The sequence below is a fragment of the Rousettus aegyptiacus genome, unplaced genomic scaffold (assembly GCF_014176215.1).
Source record: "Rousettus aegyptiacus isolate mRouAeg1 unplaced genomic scaffold, mRouAeg1.p scaffold_m13_p_12, whole genome shotgun sequence".
Lineage (NCBI taxonomy): Eukaryota > Metazoa > Chordata > Mammalia > Chiroptera > Pteropodidae > Rousettus > Rousettus aegyptiacus.
Window position 1 is genome coordinate 44,795,577 of NW_023416287.1, and position 19,135 is coordinate 44,814,711.

General features: G+C 36.1%; 1 pseudogene; it reads right to left on the reverse strand.

Moving 5' to 3' along the window:
• Positions 1 to 18,641: 18,641 nt before the first annotated feature.
• On the reverse strand, positions 18,642 to 18,760 carry LOC118610465 (annotated as a pseudogene).
• Between the last annotated feature and the right edge of the window lie 375 nt (positions 18,761 to 19,135).

Here is a 19,135-nt window from a genome sequence, read left to right on the forward strand (position 1 = left end):
AAGACTGCTTGGTGGTGATGAACTCCTTTAGCATTTTCTTATCTGAGAAGATCTTTACCTGTCCTTTGATTCTAAACGTTAGCTTTGCTGGGTAGAATAATCTTGGTTGTAGGTCCTTACTTTTCATCACTTTGAATGTTTTATAGAAATCCCTTCTGGTCTGAAAAGTTTCTCTTAAGAAATCAGCTGACAGTCTTATGAAAGTTCCCTTGTAGGGAATTGCTCTTTTCTTGCTGATTTTAAGATTCTCTCTTTGTCTTTAAGCTTTGGCATTTTAATGATGATGTGTTTTGGTGTGGACCTCTTTGGGTTCATCTTCTTTGAGACTCTCTGAGCTTTCTGGGGTTGTATATTTCTTCATCAAGTTAGAGAAGTTTTCCATAATTATTTCTTCAAATAGATTTTCAAATCCTTGCTCTCTCTCTTCTCCTTCTGGTACCGCTATGATATGAATGTTGTTATGCTTGCTGTTATCCCAGAGGCCTCTTCAACTATTCTCATTTTTTAAGGATTCTTTTCTCTTGTTGTTGTTCTGAATGTGTGTCCTCTACTACCCCATCTTCTAAATCACCGATTCAATCCTCTGCTTCATTCAATCTGTTGATACCTTCGAATGTACTCTTCATCTCAGATATTGTATTCTTCACTTCTGACTGATTCTTTTTTATGTCTTCTATCTCAATTTTTATGTTTTCTATCTCTTTGTTAAAGCTCTCACTGAGCTCATCTGTTCTTCCTCTAAGTTCATTGAGCATTGAGCATTCTTATAACCAGTGTTTTGAACTCTGAATCTGAGTCCATTTTGTTTAGTTCTTCTTCTGGAGCTTTGTTCTGTTCTTTCATATGGAACATGTTTCTTTGTCTCCCCATTTTGTTTTCCTCTTTGTGTTTGTTTTTAGGTATTACATAGGGCTCCTCAGTCTCTCGGTTTTAGTAGAATGACTTTATGTAATAAGTGTCCTATGGGGCCTAGTGGCACAGTCTTCCCTGGTCACATGAGCCAGGTGCTCAAGGTGTGTCCTATGTGTGGGTTCTGTGTGCCCTCCTGTTATAGTTGAGCCTTGGTTGCTGTTTGCAGATCAATTGGGAGGGGTGATTGTGAGGGTTATTCACTGAGGGGCCAACCCTATGAAGAACAATTCAGTTTAGCAAGGCTCTGGTACTTTCCCAGTCTGCCTTTTGAGTGTGTCTTCCTCAGATGAAGCCCTAGGTGGTGCTCCAGCCTGGCTAAAGCCAGCCACAGAGTATGTGAGCCCAAGTGCCTCATGTGAGGGGCCTAGCTGCAGGTCAAGTTCAGCCACAACCTATGTACTTCTGAGACCACCTGGTAAAAGTCACCAAGCAATTCACAGGTAAACTGTCACCTGTGCTGGGCTTAGAGGCGCCTCAAGAGGCCAAGTCAGGAACTAGGACTGCCACTAGTGCCACGCTTGGTGTTGCTTAGCAAGAGGTACAGGGCATGCTAAGGCCAGATGCTGCATGTTTGGATTTTGTGAGCCTTAAAGAGATTTTAGGAAAGTCCACAGTATAAGCCAAGATAGGCCATTTGTATGAAAAAAAAAAAAACACTGGAGGCAGCTTGGATGGGCCCACAAGTTGGGAAAGACAAAGTCTCAGAGTATCACCTAGGTGGGATGAGCTGTGTTATTCAGGTTGATTGAGACTAAGATATGGCAGCTGCCTACATCTGCATGCCAGAGAAGGGGAGGTCTCAACAAAAGAACAATAGATACCACCAGCACATCTGTGCAAGAGAAAGTCACCACTCCAACCCCGCCCTGAAGCCAGACAGCTCAGTTTCTCCCCATATGCTCTTAGTACTCTTTGAGCAGCTGCCCTAGTGCTAGAGCTCATAGCAAGTGAGTCCATCACTGAGTAAGTCTATGAGTGTGCCTTTAAGTGACTCCTGCAGCCTTCTGTTTCAGTTGGCCACAATCTCTGCTGGGTTCCACAGCCAGGGATTGTGGGGACTTCTCTTCTTGGCACTAGAACCTTGAGCTTAGGAGCCCAGGGTGGAGTTGGGAACACTCACTTCTCCAGAGGTGGAGGGGCGGCTTTCTGCAGCCAAGATCATCCTTCCAATTCTTGACCACCACAGGTGGTTGTGGGACTGGCTCATGTCACATCTCTTCCCCTCCCACCAGTCTTGAGGTGACTTCTTCTGTATGTCCTCAGTTGAGGATTTCTGTTCAACCAGATATCAGGCAACTTCCAATGATGGTTGCTCTGTAGTTTTGTTGTAATTTTGATGTGGCTGTGAAAGGGAAAAGCACAGCATCTATCTTCTATGCCGTCCTGACTGGAATACCTATGGTCAACTTTTAACAAGGGTATCTAGACCATTCAATAGAGAAAGAATAATCTCTTCAACAAAAGGTGCTCAGACAACTTGATAAACACATGGGAAAGAATGAAGTTGCAACCTTACCTCACAGAATATGTAAAAATGAGCTTAAAATGGATCAAAGAAAAATGAGCTAAAACTATAAAACTCTTAGAAGAAAACATGGCAGTATATTTTTTTAACTCAAGATTTGGCAGTGGATTCCTGGATATGACATTAAGAGTACAAGCAACCAAAGAAAAAATAGATAAATTTGACTTTATCGAAGCTAAAATCTTCAGTGATTTAATGGACACTATCAGAAAGTGAAAAGAAACCCACAGATTGGAAAAATAGTCACAAATCATATAGCTGGTAAAGGACCTACATCTGGAATATATAAAAACTCTTAAAACTCAACAATAAAAATATAAATAACCAATTTTAAAATAAGCAAAGAATTGGAGTAGACAAATGGCCAATAAGCAGATGAAAAGATGCTTAACATCACAAACATAATGTGAATATAAACCAAAACCATATTGAGATCCCACTTCACTCTCACTAAGACGGTTAGATGCAAAATATCAGATAGTAATGTGTTGAGGAGGATGTGAAGAAATCAGAACCTCCATTGGGCTGGTGAAATGGAGAATGTCGACGTCTCTTTAGAAAATAGTCTGGCAGTTCTCCAAATGGTTATAAAGCTACCACAAGACCCAATAATTCATTATCTAGGTATAGCCCCAAAAGAAGTGAAAACATATGATCTCACATAATACGTACACTAATGTTTACAATGACATTCTTATGGTAAACCACATTATAGCTCCATGTTCAGCTCCGTGATCTACATGTTGTAACCCTGGCTGGTGTCTATAGACTCTGCCTCTCTAAGATGGGATAAGAATAGGGAATCATAGGAATCTTGCCCTTGCCCTAGAGTTTAGAGTGTGACTCTCAAAATTTATACTATTTTCCAGGCAAATGTCACATACTGTTTGTTTTAAAGTTAATTTTTAAATACACGATTAAAAAAACACACACATTGTGAAGTCTTTCCCACTGCTCTTCCCTATCTGCCAAATTTCTACTCTCTCCCCATCCACCATAGGTAATGATATTCAGTTATTTCTTGTGTATCCTTCCAGACTCTCTTTATGCAAATATAAGAAAATACATATATATATTTTTATTTTACAATTTTTAGACAAAAGATATCCTTCGCTTTGTTTTTTTTTCACTTACCAAACTATCTTAGAGTACATTTTTTACATTAATACATAGAGAATGTCCTTATTCTTTTGTACAGTGGCATAATATCCTGTTGTACAAGTATGACATAATTTCTTTAACAAATCTCCTATTACTGGCTATTTAAACAAATGATTCGAAAGAACAGTTTATAGACATCCAATGCAAATGACTCCTAAGCATATGAAAAGATGTATGACATTTTTTCTCATAAGAGAAATGCAAATTAAAAATTATTTTATAATTCCATTGTTTATCTATCAGGCATGCAACAATCCAAAGTTTTATTAACACACTCTGCTGATAAAGATATGGGGAAAATGATGTACTTATATGTTGCTGGGAGAAGTATAAATTGGTACAATCCCTAAAAAAGAAAAATATGGCAATATCTGTAGATACAAAATTTACAAATGCACATGGCCTTTGACCAGTATTCTGCTTCTAGGAATTCATCCTGAATATATTTTCAGAGGTGAAGTAACATATGTAAATAATTTCTCATAATATAGACTGTAATAGCAAAAGACTGAAAACAATTCAAACATCTATCATGCAATTTTTGACTCCTATCTAAATTGCAATTTAATTAGTCCTTATAAATGTTGAGTAAGGGTTGGGAACAAAGGTTCCTTTTATTTCATTTAGCCTTGAGTTAAGTAGCAAATGAGCAGAGGTGCCAATTGATTTCTTACCCCACCATACTTTTATGTAAACATGTATTCAGAAATTAGGACTAAGGACAAAGTTAGGTAATTTTAACTGTATCTTTTGGCAATCAGTACTGGCAAAATCCAATAAAACCTAACAAACTGAATTAGGCTTAGTAATTGAAGGTCATGAATATAATCTTTAATTACTGAGCCTAATATGGCTTGTTTCCTCTAAGGAGTAGTGGCTTTTAGTGCCTATTGGCATAATAAATATCCAAATTTATCTGTGAGTAGGAATAATCCAGGTAAAGGTTGAGAGAGAGTGCCCCAAGAAGAAAAAACAGCAAGTGCAGAGGTCTCAAGGTAGCCCCACATCCCCAGAGAGAAATCTCCACAGAGGTGAGTGTTTGCCCTAGGGGGTATGCAAGATAACCCGCTGGAAGACAGAAATATTAGCACTTTTACTGAGGTTTCTATTACACTTAGGGAGCTATGCTTTACTAATTTAAGATGAACAATAATATTTGTATAGAATTGCTAAATATATACTCAAAATATAACTGGTAAAAACATACATAAAATTACATTACTGACAAAGGTTCATGATCAAAAGAATTTGGACACCAGGAAAGGAGTACAGAGGTGGAGGAAAAGTGCAGAAGACAAAAGACTTAGTGACAATAGATGGCCTTTTTAAAGTTGTCATTCATCTAAAGGCTAATGGGATGTGATTGAAGCATTTTTAGTCAGAGAGTGAGTATCATGACAAAGGTTCCATCTTAGTAACTCCTCTGGTGCTTGTGTGGATAATGAATAAAATTACCAAGGCAGGGGACATCCAGATATTATTTTGTTTCTTTGAGCAAGAGAAAATTGTTTTCTGGATTACTGATGGCAAGTGGGGGATGGAGGTGTCCAGTCTTGAGGCAGAATGGATAGATGTGTCCAAAGCTGAGATGAGGAAGGAAAAGAAGTAGAAAGAAACCTGAGATGGCTCCAAGTCTTACCTGAGCTGCAAGGAAGTTATTTATAGAGATAGTGAAAAGAAGAAGCATGTTCAGTGTAAAGCGCCCAACGGACAACATAGATATCAAACAGGCTGTTAGCATTTTGGATGGGGAACACAGGAGAGGTCTGACCAAGATTGAGAGTCAATAGTGGATTGAAGCCACATGAGTGCAGTTGCACACCAATGGAAAGTGTATAGAGAGGGAGGCGGGGCAGGGTAAAACCAAGCTGAGAAAACTGCTAGATCTGTGGAAAGGCTCCCAAAGCTGCCTGTGTTTCTGAGTACTGGTGAGGGCTTCTTTCTGTACATAATCAGCATATTTCCTCTCCTGGGTCCTATGTTGCACTTCTTATGCTCAGAGTCTCACAAGGTCTGTGGTGAAAAGAATTCCCTCAGTATTTGAATCTCTGATCTTAGTCCCGTACCAGAGCTAGAAAGACAGTGGGTGCCCTTCCATTTCCTCTACTCACCTCAGTTTTTTCTTTCTCTCAGCTTCTCATGAATAAAAACTTTGTCCTTTTCCTTCAACTCAAAAGAGAAGCTCTGAAGAATATTAAGTAATGAAAATGCTACATTCCCAGAAATTCCCTGCCCTACCTATTCCATAATTTCTGAAGTCAGAAAGAGTTGGATTTATACTCAGAGAACCTGGGAAAATTATTCAAAACTCTTAGAAGCTTCATTTCTCTCATCTATGAAACTGGGCTAATGATTTCATCTCTATATCAGAATGCTATGCCCAGATAGTGACATGGTGAAGATTTGATGAGATAAGGCACTTAAAGCACTTAGCAGAAAATTCAATGAATTTGTTGACTCGTAAATAGTTAAAAATACTATGATTATTTATTGTTATTATTTATAACATTTCTGATAACTAAATAGGAGTCTGAGAATTTAAGCTACCAATTCTTAATCTTAGGTTGTGACTCAATTGGGAATCTCAGGACACCCAAAAAGTAATATGAAGGAAACTATGCCTAGGCATATCCCAGTAAAACTGAGAAAAGAAATCCTCATAATTTCTGGCTGTGAAAACCAGAGAAGTTATGGCTGACTAAAATGGAGGGCTACTGGAGTAACAGGCATTACTCTTAAATGGCCTACACATGAATGTAGTCACTGGTAGACCCACTTATTCTGAGCTCCAGGGCTGGGGCAACAGCTCGAAGTCACCAGGGGCATATGGAGAAGAAAGAATTGTCTGGCTTCAGGGTAAGGACTGAAGGAGCAGGTTTCTCTCAGACAGAAATGCTGACAGAGGCCAATGTTACTTTATTGAGCTCTCCTTCTGAGCATAATCTGTGAACTATAATATAGGACAATAGAAATTACTCTATCTGAACAGAGGGGAAAAAATAGACTGAAAATAAGTAAACAGAGCCTCAGGGACCTGTGGGAGTATAATAAAAAAATTAATATTTATGTCATCAGAGTACCAACAGAAGAGGAGAAAGAAGAAGGGACTGAAAAAGTACTTGATAAATAATTGACAAAAACCTCCAATGTTGCAAAACACATAAGCTTACAGATTCAACAGGTAGAGCAAATCTCAAACAAGATAAACCTAATGAAATCCACACCAAGACGTACTGCAGTCAATCTTTTAAAATCGAAAGAAAGAAAGAAAGAAAGAAAGAAAGAAAGAAAGAAAGAAAGAAAGAAAGAAAGAAAGAAAGAAAGAAAACAGCTTGAAAGCAGCAACAGAGAAATGATACTTTTCCTACCAGGAAAAAGCAATTTGGAGGACAAGAGTTAATGATAAGAAAAAAACTGAGGCCAGGAGTAGCACAATATTTTTTAAGTGCTTAAAGAAAATAACCATCAGCTCAAAACTCTACATGCAGCAAAAATGTCCTTCAGGAATAAAGGCAAAATGAACACGTATGTTTTTGGTTTAAGGAAAACTAAGAGAATTTGCCACCAGTAGATCTTAAAGAATGGCTAAATTTCTTTAAACAGAAATAATAAAATAAGCAATCTTGGAACATCAAGAAGGAAGAAAAAAAACAATAAAATGAGTAAAAATATGGATAAATACAATAGACTTTCCATCTCCTCTAGAGTTTTCTAAATTATGTTTGACAGTTGAAACAAAATTTATAACACTGTCTGATGTAATTATAAGTGTATGTAGAGAAAATACTTAAGACAATTATAATGTAAAGGATGGAGGAAAAGAAATATAAAGGAAGATAAGATTTCTATATTTCACTCTAACTGGTAAATGTTGACACCAGTAGACTGTGGTAAGTTTTGTATAAATCATGTAATATCTACAGCAACTCCTGAAAAAGTCATACAGAGAAATACAGTAAAAGAGTTTATGGATGAATTAAAGTTAAAGTCTAAAAAATGCTCAAGTAATTTATAGAAAGTCAGGAAAAAGAAAACAAACAAAAAAAAAACAGAAAGAAACAAAACAAAACAAAAATCAAATAATAAAAAGTCAGGTTCACCCTAACATATCAATAATTACATTAGATGTAAGTGACTGGCACATAGTAAGAACTATGTAACTGTTAGCAATTTCTATTGTTCTTAATATTATTTGCTATTATTTATAGATACCACACTTTTTATTTATTTATTTTTTCTGTTTACTCATCCTTAAAAGAAGATACAGTTACCAGTCGTTAGCTTTGGGTATGAGGAAAGAATTGGGTCTACCTATCTCATTTTTCCCAGAGTGCTGGAATATTGTTTTTTTCATATTATACCTCAAATTAAAACAAAACAAAACAAAACAAAAAAAAGTAGGCTTTGTCACATTTTTTAGTATGTATAAGTGTAGTTTGGATCTGCTGCTTGGGGAAACCAAAAGAAAAGCACTTTCTTTGCAGCAAGCTAAAGAGAGACTTATAAAATAGAACGTTCTAGAAAAACAGCAGAATACACTTCCATTAATGCCCAGGCAGAGAAATAGTCCATTAAACACCATGAACAACCAAAGTGACAAGGTATCTCAGAAAGAAAGAGAAAAATCTCCAGAAAATAAACTTACAGATATAGAAATGTGTGACTTAAATGACAGAGAATTCTGGATAGTGCTTCTGAAAAAAATCAATGAGTTCCAAAATGAGACATATCAACAACTTCAGGAATTGAAAAAACAACTAGATGAGCAGAGCAGGAGATTGAAACCTTCAAAAAGAACAAAATATCTAGAGATAAAAACACACTACAAGAGTTGAAAAATGAAATAGCAAGCTTGGAAAATAGTCAATCAAATGGAGGAAAGGATCAGTGATATCAAAAACAGAAATCTAGAAATAAATCAGAATGAGGAAGAGACAAAATGAAGAATGAAAAATATGAAAGAGAAATTCAAGAACTAGCCGATACCATCAGGAGAGGAAATATAAGAATAATGGGCATAATAAAAGGTGAGGAAAAGGAGCAGGGATTAGAAAGCATTATCAGACAAATAGTGGACAAGAATTTCCCAAAACGAATGAGTGACCTGGAGTTTGGAATTGAAGAATAATTGGGTGAGTGAGGAAATAAAAAGAGAGATCAAGAGAAACAAAGAAATGAATGATAATGATAGTATAACATATCAAAATTTTAGGGAAATGGTGAAAGCGATCATAAGAGGAAAGTTCATATCATTACAGGCCTATCTCAAAAAACAAGAATGAGCCCTAATTAAAAAAAAAAAAAACCTAATGCTTCATTTTAAAATACTACAAAAGGAAGAAAAAATGAAGCCTAAAATCAGCACCAAGAAAGAAATAAACAAAATCAGAGCAGAAATACATGAAATTGAAACAAAAAAAGCAATAGAAAAATAAATGCAATGAAGAGCTGGTTCTTTGAGAAGGTGAAAAAAATTGACAAACCCCTGACTAGACTCACTAAAGAAAAAAAGAAAAAGGACACAAATAAACAAAATCAGAGATGAAAAAGAGGACATTATGATAGACACTGCAGAAATACAAAGGATCATACAATAATACTATGAAAAAGTATATAACACCAAATTAATAACCTAGAAGAAATGGACCAGTATCTAGAAAAATACAACCTTTCTAGACTGAATCATAAAGATCTGGAAAAGATAAATAGAATGATCAGCAGTATGGAAGCTGAAACAATCATCAAAAACGTACCAAAAAGTAAGAGTCCAGGACCAGATGGCTTCATCAGTGAATTCTAACAAACATTCAAAGAATATTTAATACCTATTCTCCTCAAACTCTTCCAAAAAATCGAACAGGAAGCAATACTTCCCGACTCATTTTATGTGGCTAATATTACCTTGATACAAAACCAGCAAAGATAACACAAAAAAAGAAAACTACAGACCAATATCTCCCATGAATATAGATGCAAAAATCCTAAATAAGGTACTGGAGAACTTAATACAGTAACATATTAAAAAGATTATATACCACAATCAAGTGGGCTTCATCCCAGGGGCAAAGGGATGGTTCAACACATGCGAATCGATTAATGTGATACACCACATAAACAAATTAAAATATAAGAATCATAAGATCATATGAATAGATGCAGAAAAACCTTCAAAAAGATACAGCACCCATTTATGATCAAAACACTTAATAAAATTGGTATAGAAGGAAAGTACCTTAACATAATAAAGACCATGTATGACAAACCCTCAGCCAACATTATACTTAATGGTGAAAAACTAAAAACCTTCCCTCTAAAATAAGGAACAAGGCAAAGCTGTCCACTATCGCCACTGTTACTCAATATAACACTGGAAGTCCTAGTGAGTGCAATCAGATAAGAGAAAGATATAAAAGGCATCCAAATAGGAAACAAAAAGGTCAAACTGTCACTATTTGTGGTTGACCTGATTCTCTCTATAGAAAACCCTAAAGACTCCACAGGAACACTACTAGAAACAATAAGCAAATACAGTTAAATTTCTGGATACAAAATCAACATTCAAAAATCCATAGTGTTTCTATACACTAATAACAAAGTGTCAGAAAAGGAAATGGAAAAAAAAATAATTCTTTTTGCAATTGCAAAAATAAATAAATAAATAAAATACTTAGGAATAAATTTAACAAAACATGTGAAGGACCTATACAATAAAAACCACAAGACTATTAAAATAAATCAAAGAAGATACAAAGAAATGGAAAGATATTCTGTGTTCTTGGATTGGAAGAATCAACATAGTTTAAATGACCTTATTACCTAAAGCATTATATAGATTTAATGTAATCCCCATCAAAATCCCATCAGCGTTGAAAATATGTGTGTGTGTGTGTGTGTGTATAACAAAAAATCATCAGATTTGTATAGAAGCACAAAAGACCCCAAATTTCTAAAGCCATCCTGAGAAAAAAGAACGAGGCTGGAGGCATCACTCTGCCCAACTTTAAATTATACTGCAAAGTGACAGTAATCCATACAGCATGGTATTGGCAGAAAAATAGACACATGGACCGGTGAAACAGGATAGAGAGTCCAGAAGTAAACCCATAGTTACATGGGCAAATAATTTTCAGCAAAAAAGCCAAAAACATACAGTGGAGAAAGAAAAGTCTCTTCAATAAATAGTGCTGGCACAACTGGAAGGCCACTTGCAAAAGAATGAAACTAGACTGCTGTCTATCACCACACACTAAAATTAACTGAAAATGAATTAAAGACCTGAATATAAGACCTGAAACAATAAAATGCATAGAAGAAAACATAGGAACTAAACTCAAGGACCTTGGACTTAAAGAGGATTTTATAAATTTAACCTCAAAGGCAAGGGAAGTAAGAGGATCAAACGAAACAGCTTCTGTTCAGCACAGAAATTGTCAACAAGGTAAAGAGACAATCATCCAAATGGGGAAATGTATTTGCAAGCAACACCTCTGATAAGGGCCTAATATCCAAAATATACAAAGAACTCATACAACTCAATAACGACGAAAAAACAATCCAATCAAAAAATGGGCAGAGGACCTGAACAGATATTTGTCCCTAGAGGACATACAAATGGCCAACAAATATATGAAAAGATGCTCAACATCACTATCTATTAGGGAAATGCAAATCAAAACCACATCTGTTAGAATAGCTGTAATCAACAGGACAAGTAATAACAAGTGTTGCAGAGAGTGCAGAGAATAAGGAACCCTCATACACTGCTGGTGGGACTGAAAATTGGTACAGCTGCTATGGAAAATGATATGGAAGTTCCTCAAAAAACTAAGAATTGACCTGCCATATGATCCAGCAATCCCTCTACTGAGTATTTACCCCAAAGACTTGAAAACTCATATTCAAAAAGATATATGCACACTGATGTTCATAGCAGCATTATTCACAGTGGCCAGGACATGGAGGAATGTAAGTTGGTACAGCCACTGTCGAAAACAGTATGAATGTTTCTCAAAAATTTAAAAATAGAACTATCATATAACCCAGCAATTTCACTTGTGGGTGAAAATAAAATCAGGATTTTGAAGAGTCATCTGCCTCTTCTATATTTATTACAGCATTATTCACAATAGCCAAGATAGGAAAACAATTTAAATGCTCATTGATAGATGAATGAATGAAGAAAATGTAAAATATATTTTTCTACAAAATAGAATATTATTCAGCCAAAGAAAGAGAAATTCTGCCTTTTGTGACAACATGGATAAACTTAGAGTGTATTTTGCTAAGTGAAATAAGTCAGACTGACAAAGACAAATACAGTATGATCTTACTTAGATGTAGAATCTAAAAAAGCCAAACTCATAGAAATAGAGAGTAGATTGGTGGTGTGCCAGAGGCTGCAGGGAGCAGGCGAAATGAGAAGTTGGCCAAAGGGTACATCCAGATATAAGAAGAATAAGTTCTGAGAATCTAATATATAGCATAGTGACTATAGTTAACAATACTCTGTTGTATACTTATAAGTTGCTAAGAGAGTAGGTCTTAAATGTACTTACTAGAATAACAACGAATAAATGGCAATTGTGTGAGGTGAAGAATACATTAACAAATTTTAGTGTGGTCAACATTTCACAATATTTATGTGTATAAAATCATCATATTGTACACTTAAAACTTACTCAATGTTATATGTCAATTATGCCTCAATAAAGCTGGGTGGAACAAAGCAAAACTGAAGGTTTTATTCTTCCTGATTAAGTCATTCACTTCCAAGAGTAGTGAGAGAAACCTGCCAATGACCAAGTTTAAGTTCCAATATTTTATCCTAAATTTATATGGTGAAGATAAAAATGGCACAAGAAACTACATTTTCAAAAATAATTTCCTAATAATATCATTGAAAATGTCTGGTCAACTGCTAAACTTCAATATATAATACATTTGATAAGTAATGATCTGTACTTCATAGGTGAGATAAAAATCAGAAATAAATAAATGTAAACCCAGGGTCATAATTGCTCAAAATGCTAAAAAAAAAAAAAAAAAAAAAAAAAAAAAAAAGAAATAAAGAAAGAAAGAAAGAAAAAAAAATAAAAAAAGAAAAAAAAAGGAAATTTAAATGATTATATCGATCACTATGTTATGCATGAATTGTAAAGATGTTATGAAAGTCTAAAACTTCTAGCTTATCCATATGTGTATCAAAAATGTGGTAAATCATTAAATTTAGTAATATCACCAAAGAAATGTAAGAATTATCAACTCTGAAAAAGAAGATACCTACCAAGAAGGGTTCTGGTAGCTAACTAGGGTCAAATTTAAAAATAGAGCCTAGCAGTCACTTCTAAACAGGGGCCTCTCACCCAAGCCCACTCTAGGGAGAAGCCTGGAATGAACTGACAGCCAGCACTGTGGTCTGGCCATCTGAGCTAACCCTTGTAAAGGAGTTCCTGGAATCCTATTTCAACTAGGAGGATGGAGACTTTCCCCATCCAATCAGAGCTGTGCAGCTATATCCTCATTCACAGATCCATTCTGACCAATTGGGACAGTGCTTTTTGGACCTATCAAACTGTGAGGACTTGGAGTCCTCATTTGCATGAGAATGGGCTAATCATGGAGCAGGGGTGGCCACTTCTCTCTATACAAGTCAGTCAGCTCCCCTCTTGGTGGAGAGTATACTTTCCCTTTCCATTGAAGACTGCTATTTTCCTGGCTGGAGCTGAAACACTGAAGACATGTCATCAGATCAGAGCAGAGCAGAGCTGCCCTATCTCAATGGATCTGAGTGGAACAGATTTGCCGGGGAAGACTGGAGCAGGGCAGAGCTGTCAAGCTGGAGAGGGACTAAACTGGCTCACCCCTAGGACTGTCTCATAGCTGTGCTGTTCCTCAGCCATGCTATCTCATAACTGAGCTGTAACACTATTGAGCCGTTCCGCAGACAGACTGGTCCACAGCCATGCTGTATCACAGTTGAGCTGTTTGCACTGAATAAAGTCTCTTTCTGCCACATCCTAAATTGGGGATTCCTGTAGGCATTGAATTGGTACCAATGACCATCTGTTGACAGAATCTAGAGCATTAACTACACGAGAAACTAATGAAAAATGTTGACTTCTGCTAGTTCTCATCCAACTTTCAACAGGGTATGTAACATTTAAAAAGTCACTTAAACTTTCTAAGCCCTGACATCTCATCTATAAAGTGAAATTGCCTGACTGCACAAAATCAAAAGTCCCTTTGTTTTCTAAAAGTCCATTGTTCTATAATAGATAAATGTAAGAAAATATCAGTTTCCTGAAGCTTTTATATATATTTCATTAAAAGCTACATATGAATGTTATCACATATGCTCCGTTAAGAAAAACATGTGAGTATGGGGAGTTTATAACAATCTCTTCAACTTGCACTTACTTTACCAGTCTCAGCTAAGTGTTTTTTTTTTTCCTTTTTTATGTGTTTTGCGTGTTTCAGACTATACAAAGTGGATTTTTTTTTTTTTTGGTTTGTTGTTTTGTCAAAAGGTAGAAGCCCCCATCAGACACATGCTATTTCAGCATGGCAGACTGATTAAGTCAGTGAGATCTTCTGGGTTCAAAACCCAGCTCTGCATAGGACTTCCGCTCTCTGAGACCTTGAGCAAGTGACTTCACTCTCCCTTTTCTGTTTCTTCACTGTAAAATTGAATAGCAATATTATCTGCTGTCATGGATTTGTCACAGGATTTTAAAAAACGTAAAGTCCTTAATTCTGGCACAAAGCAAGCCTTATGTAGAGGGTTGTTCAATAGTTTATTTTTTTAATTAAATGTATTGTACCCAAAATTGGATTTCCTTTTTTAACTAAAAAGAGGAAAAAATGGCTTATTATGGGTTCCTGCATTCTGTATAACAAGTTTTTTTTTTAATTCAAAGATCTAAATAATGACATTTAAATAATATACCCAAATCATCTCTTTATTTCAGGAGTCAGAAACAACTGTACTACTGAGTAAGTGAAATCTTATTTCTGTGGAAGTTATACATCAGAAAGTTAGCCCCCAATGCAAATAATTGTGATAAGCTGATATTTACAAATCATAGTATGGACCTTGTTATTGCTCTCCTGGTTCACATATCTTCATCAGAAAAAAAAAAAGTTTTCTGTTTATGATGATTTGCTTAGAAGATTAATGTGTTATTGGAAAGAAAGGTATACAAGGGAAGCAAATGGATTATTTAATTTCTGTATCTGTTTAAAAAATAAGACTGCATTTTTTCAGTCCGTTCTCTACTGTCATTACTTGCTAGATGACCTATACAAATCACTTGTTTTCTGAACTTCACATGTTAAACTGTAAAGGGAAACAATTAAAACCTGGGACAGCTATTACCATCTCTCAATGATTTGAACCTCCTAAGGTACACCCACATATGATCCAAGTCAAAAAACTACTCCATTTCAGATGAACATGGCCTATTTCTCTTCTTTAATGTTCCCAAATCCAGCTACACATTATCACCTGAAAATTTTTGAAAATACGAATGCCACACCAAATAACGGTAAGGATGTGGAGCAGCAGGAAGTCTCATTCATTGCTGTGATAATGTAAAATGGTACATTTACTTTGGAAGACAGTATGGCAGTTTCTTACAAAATTAAAAACACTCTCACCATATGATCCAGTTTTTGTGCTCTTTGGTATTTACCCGAATTAGTTGAAAAATAGTGTCCACAGAAAAAAATTATACATGAATATTTATAGCATTCTTTATTTATAATTGCTAAAACTTAGAAACAACCAAGATGTCCTTCAGTAGATGAACTGGTTTATATTCACATAATGGAACAGTATTCAGTAATTAAAAGAAATTAAAGCCATGAAAAGACATGGAAGAAACATAAGTACACATTGCTAGGTGAAAGAAGCCAATCTGTAAAGGCTACAGATTATGATTCCAATTGTATGACATTTTGGAAGAAGAAAACTATGAAAACAGTTAAAATATCAGTTGTTACCAGGAGTTTGGGGGAGGCAGGATGAATATACAAAGCACAAAGGATTTTTAGGGCAGTGAAATTATTCTACATGATACTATAATGTGGATACACATCATTATACACACACACACATACACACACACACACACACACACACACATATATATTCATAGAATATAAACTAAGTATGAATCCTAATATAAACCATGTACTTTGGGTGATATTGATGTGCTTATGTACATTCATTGACTGTGAAGTGATTCAGAGTATGCAACCCTAAAATACGCCACAGTGGCATAATTATTATTTTGAGCTGAAAGCAATTGAGAAACAGATGCAGAAAAACTCTCTACCTTCCTTTTCTCTACTTAAAGGCAAAGTATAAATTTTTCTTTGTGAAAGGAAAGCTTTTATGCATATTTCATTAAAAGCTGCGTATGTATATGACCTTTCTCCTTCTCTTGTTCCAGAAGACACTCTTATCGCCCTGGAGACTACAAAAGATGGAGTCTGCATAACAGACCTTTCTAAAATAACACTTAACTTTCATTAGTTCCCTTCATATATTTACTTCCCCATAATTTATTTCCCCTAGAAGCCCAAATCCCTCTCTTTTATCTTGACACTTTTTCATAATTTGTTTCTCTTTGTTAATATGGTATGTAAGACCTAAATTCTAACCACTCCTTTCAGTTATTCATCAATGAGTTCTCCTGTGTGTATGTGTATTATACATATAAATACATTCTATTTTTTCCTGTTAATCTGTCCTTGGTCAGTTTAATATTCAGATATTGAATCTAAGAGGGTAGAGGAACAATTTTTTACTCCCCTCCAATTGTAATAAATGTACCACTCTGGTGTAAGATGTTGACGGAGAGAGGTTAGGTTGTGGGGAAGAATATGGAGAGTGGGCATAAGATAACTCTGTACTTTCCACCCAATTTTACTATAAATCTAAAAATGCCTTAAAAAGTAAACTCTATTAAAAATAAAAACAGTAGGCAGACTAAACAAAGCAAAGCAAAACAAATACCAACACTCAGGACTCACGCAGACCTAGTAGAGTCACTGAGAGTAGAGTCTAAACATAAACATTGTTTTATTTTTTAAGCTCCTGGATTGATTCTAAAGAGCAGCCAAGATTGAGAACCACTGAGGTACTTTCCACATTCTCATTCTCACTCTTTCTTCCCTTCAATCTTAAAAAGAACTTTAACCAAAATTAACTTTTGTCGCTTATTTTACCCAGGGTGCTGTCATGGACTACGTGTTCAACAAAATGTAGTTGCTTTCTCCACTACCATTTTTTTTATCCTTACTCAGGAAAACCACAACCTAGAACCCTGTCCAGTACACTTCATCCTCAAGTACTGACTCTCCACACATCACAAGCTGTGTCCTCCTTCCCTGCCAGTCAGACCTTCGAGGGCTGCTGGAGAAACCCTCCCACATCTGCTATGGCCCTAAGCACTTTTAGTCTCCTGCATCAGGTCCAGTGTCATCTCTTTTTCTTCTTTCACTAAACGTCTACTGGACACCTCCAGCTCTCCTCTGTCAACACCTCAACCTCAATCCTCTTACCATCGGTGTATTATCTTACCTCCTACTTACAAAATATACACCATCACTATCTTTCTTTCTCCAGTCCAGAAGATGCCCCTTCTTCCTCTCCATGGTTCTCCAAACCATGTGGTCCCCTGGCCCCACATCTTCTCTAGGACCTGACTATGCCAACCAGCGTCTCTTTCTCATGAAACTTACATCTTTTTCTCTAGTAACTTTATTTTTCATTCTATAAACATGTTCAATATTACTTATCCTAAAAGTTTCCCTTGACTTTGCATTTCTCTCTACCATCAGATTTCTTTTCTCCTCTTATTTAAAGTTATTTAAGGAATAGTCTAGAATAATGGTATTGTGGTTATAATAGCTTTAAAGAGCCCTTAACTTGATGAAATAATATGATGTCTGAGATTTGCTTTAAAAATAATAGGAAATAGGCTCAAATAGGAGATGATACAGATGAAATAAGATGGCCATTAGATGACCATTGTTGAAGCTGGGGGATTGGTACAGAGGGGTTTGTTATTCTGTTCTATCTACCTTTATAGATGTTAAATGTTTCCAAAACAAAAAGTTTTCAAAAAATCTACATGCATTGTCCACTCTTAGCCACTCTTTAGCCCACTGTTATTACTTGGCTCCTTCTCATCCCTGCAAAAGTGTTCTCACTATAGTCACATGTTACCTTCCAATTTCCCAAATCCATTAAGCATCTTTCATTTATTATCTTACTGTAACTGTTTGCTATAATTGTTACATTGATCTCTCTTTCCTGAAACACTTCACTCCCTTTGCTTCTGCAACAGGATAGTTTCCCAGCTCTCCCACACTCTCCAACATTTCCTCTCTCAGTTTCCTCCTCACTCTATCTCCACTCAACATACTCTCCACAAATCTTTGATTTCATTTCTACCTGTATACTGGAGATACCAAACAACATATATTCAATTCAAACTTTCCATTGGCTTCATTCTTGACTACCAAGTGCCTGATGAGCATCCTCACTGAGTCACATAAACACATTCAGCTTCAGGCTGAATCCACAGACTTCCCTAAGCTTGCTCCTCCTCCTCCTCTTTTCCTCCACCTGTGAAAATATTCCTCTTATACTATCTTCCTGATTATCCCAGACTCCTCTCTCTTCTTTATCATTCCCTTCCTGTTTACTTTACATCCTCAGTATCACTTCTCCCTATCTTTACTAGCACTCTCTTATACAAGACATTATCATCTCGCATCTAGAACACAGCAACAGCCTCAGACCTAGCATCTCAGTTCTTATCAATGTTCTCTTATCTCATCTTCCCTCCTTGAAGTAGTCAGAGACATCCTCAGAAAACGTGCATCTGATCATATCATTTTTCTGTTTTAAGACCTTCAAAACTTGCTAAATCAATATTATTATTGTTTTTAGGTGAGGCACCCCTTGGTTGACCTCACAGACTGCAAGGACCTTGTCAGCTTACAATTCGTTATTTATTATTATTATTTTTTATGCCTACATCACCTGGTCTTCCTAGGTGGTCTCCTATCCAAGTACTAACCAGGCTTGACCCCACTTAGCTTCCAAGATCAGACGGGATCAGGCTTGTTCAGGGTAGCATGGCCATAGACCAAATCAATATTATTAACATACAAGTTCCTTAACATGACACATAATGTCTTCCAAACTTGTTCTCCTCTTAGCATCAGCCCTCAGCACTTCCTGTTTCGCAGCTTACATTTTAGATTACTGAATTATTTGCCTTCTACCTTGTGCATCTTCAAAATTCTCATCTCTGTGTTTGCTCATGTATCACTTCTTCCTGAGATGCCCTTCTCTCCACTGCCATCTGCTCTTGAAGATTTTATCCAAGCTCGTCCTTCTCCAGGAAGCTTTCCATACCTCAGCCCCTTCATAGTCTCCCTTCGGTGCTCCTATATCCCTATGAATCTCTGTGAATAGCTTGATCTTCCACATTGGACCATGCAGTCATCAAGGACAAGAAC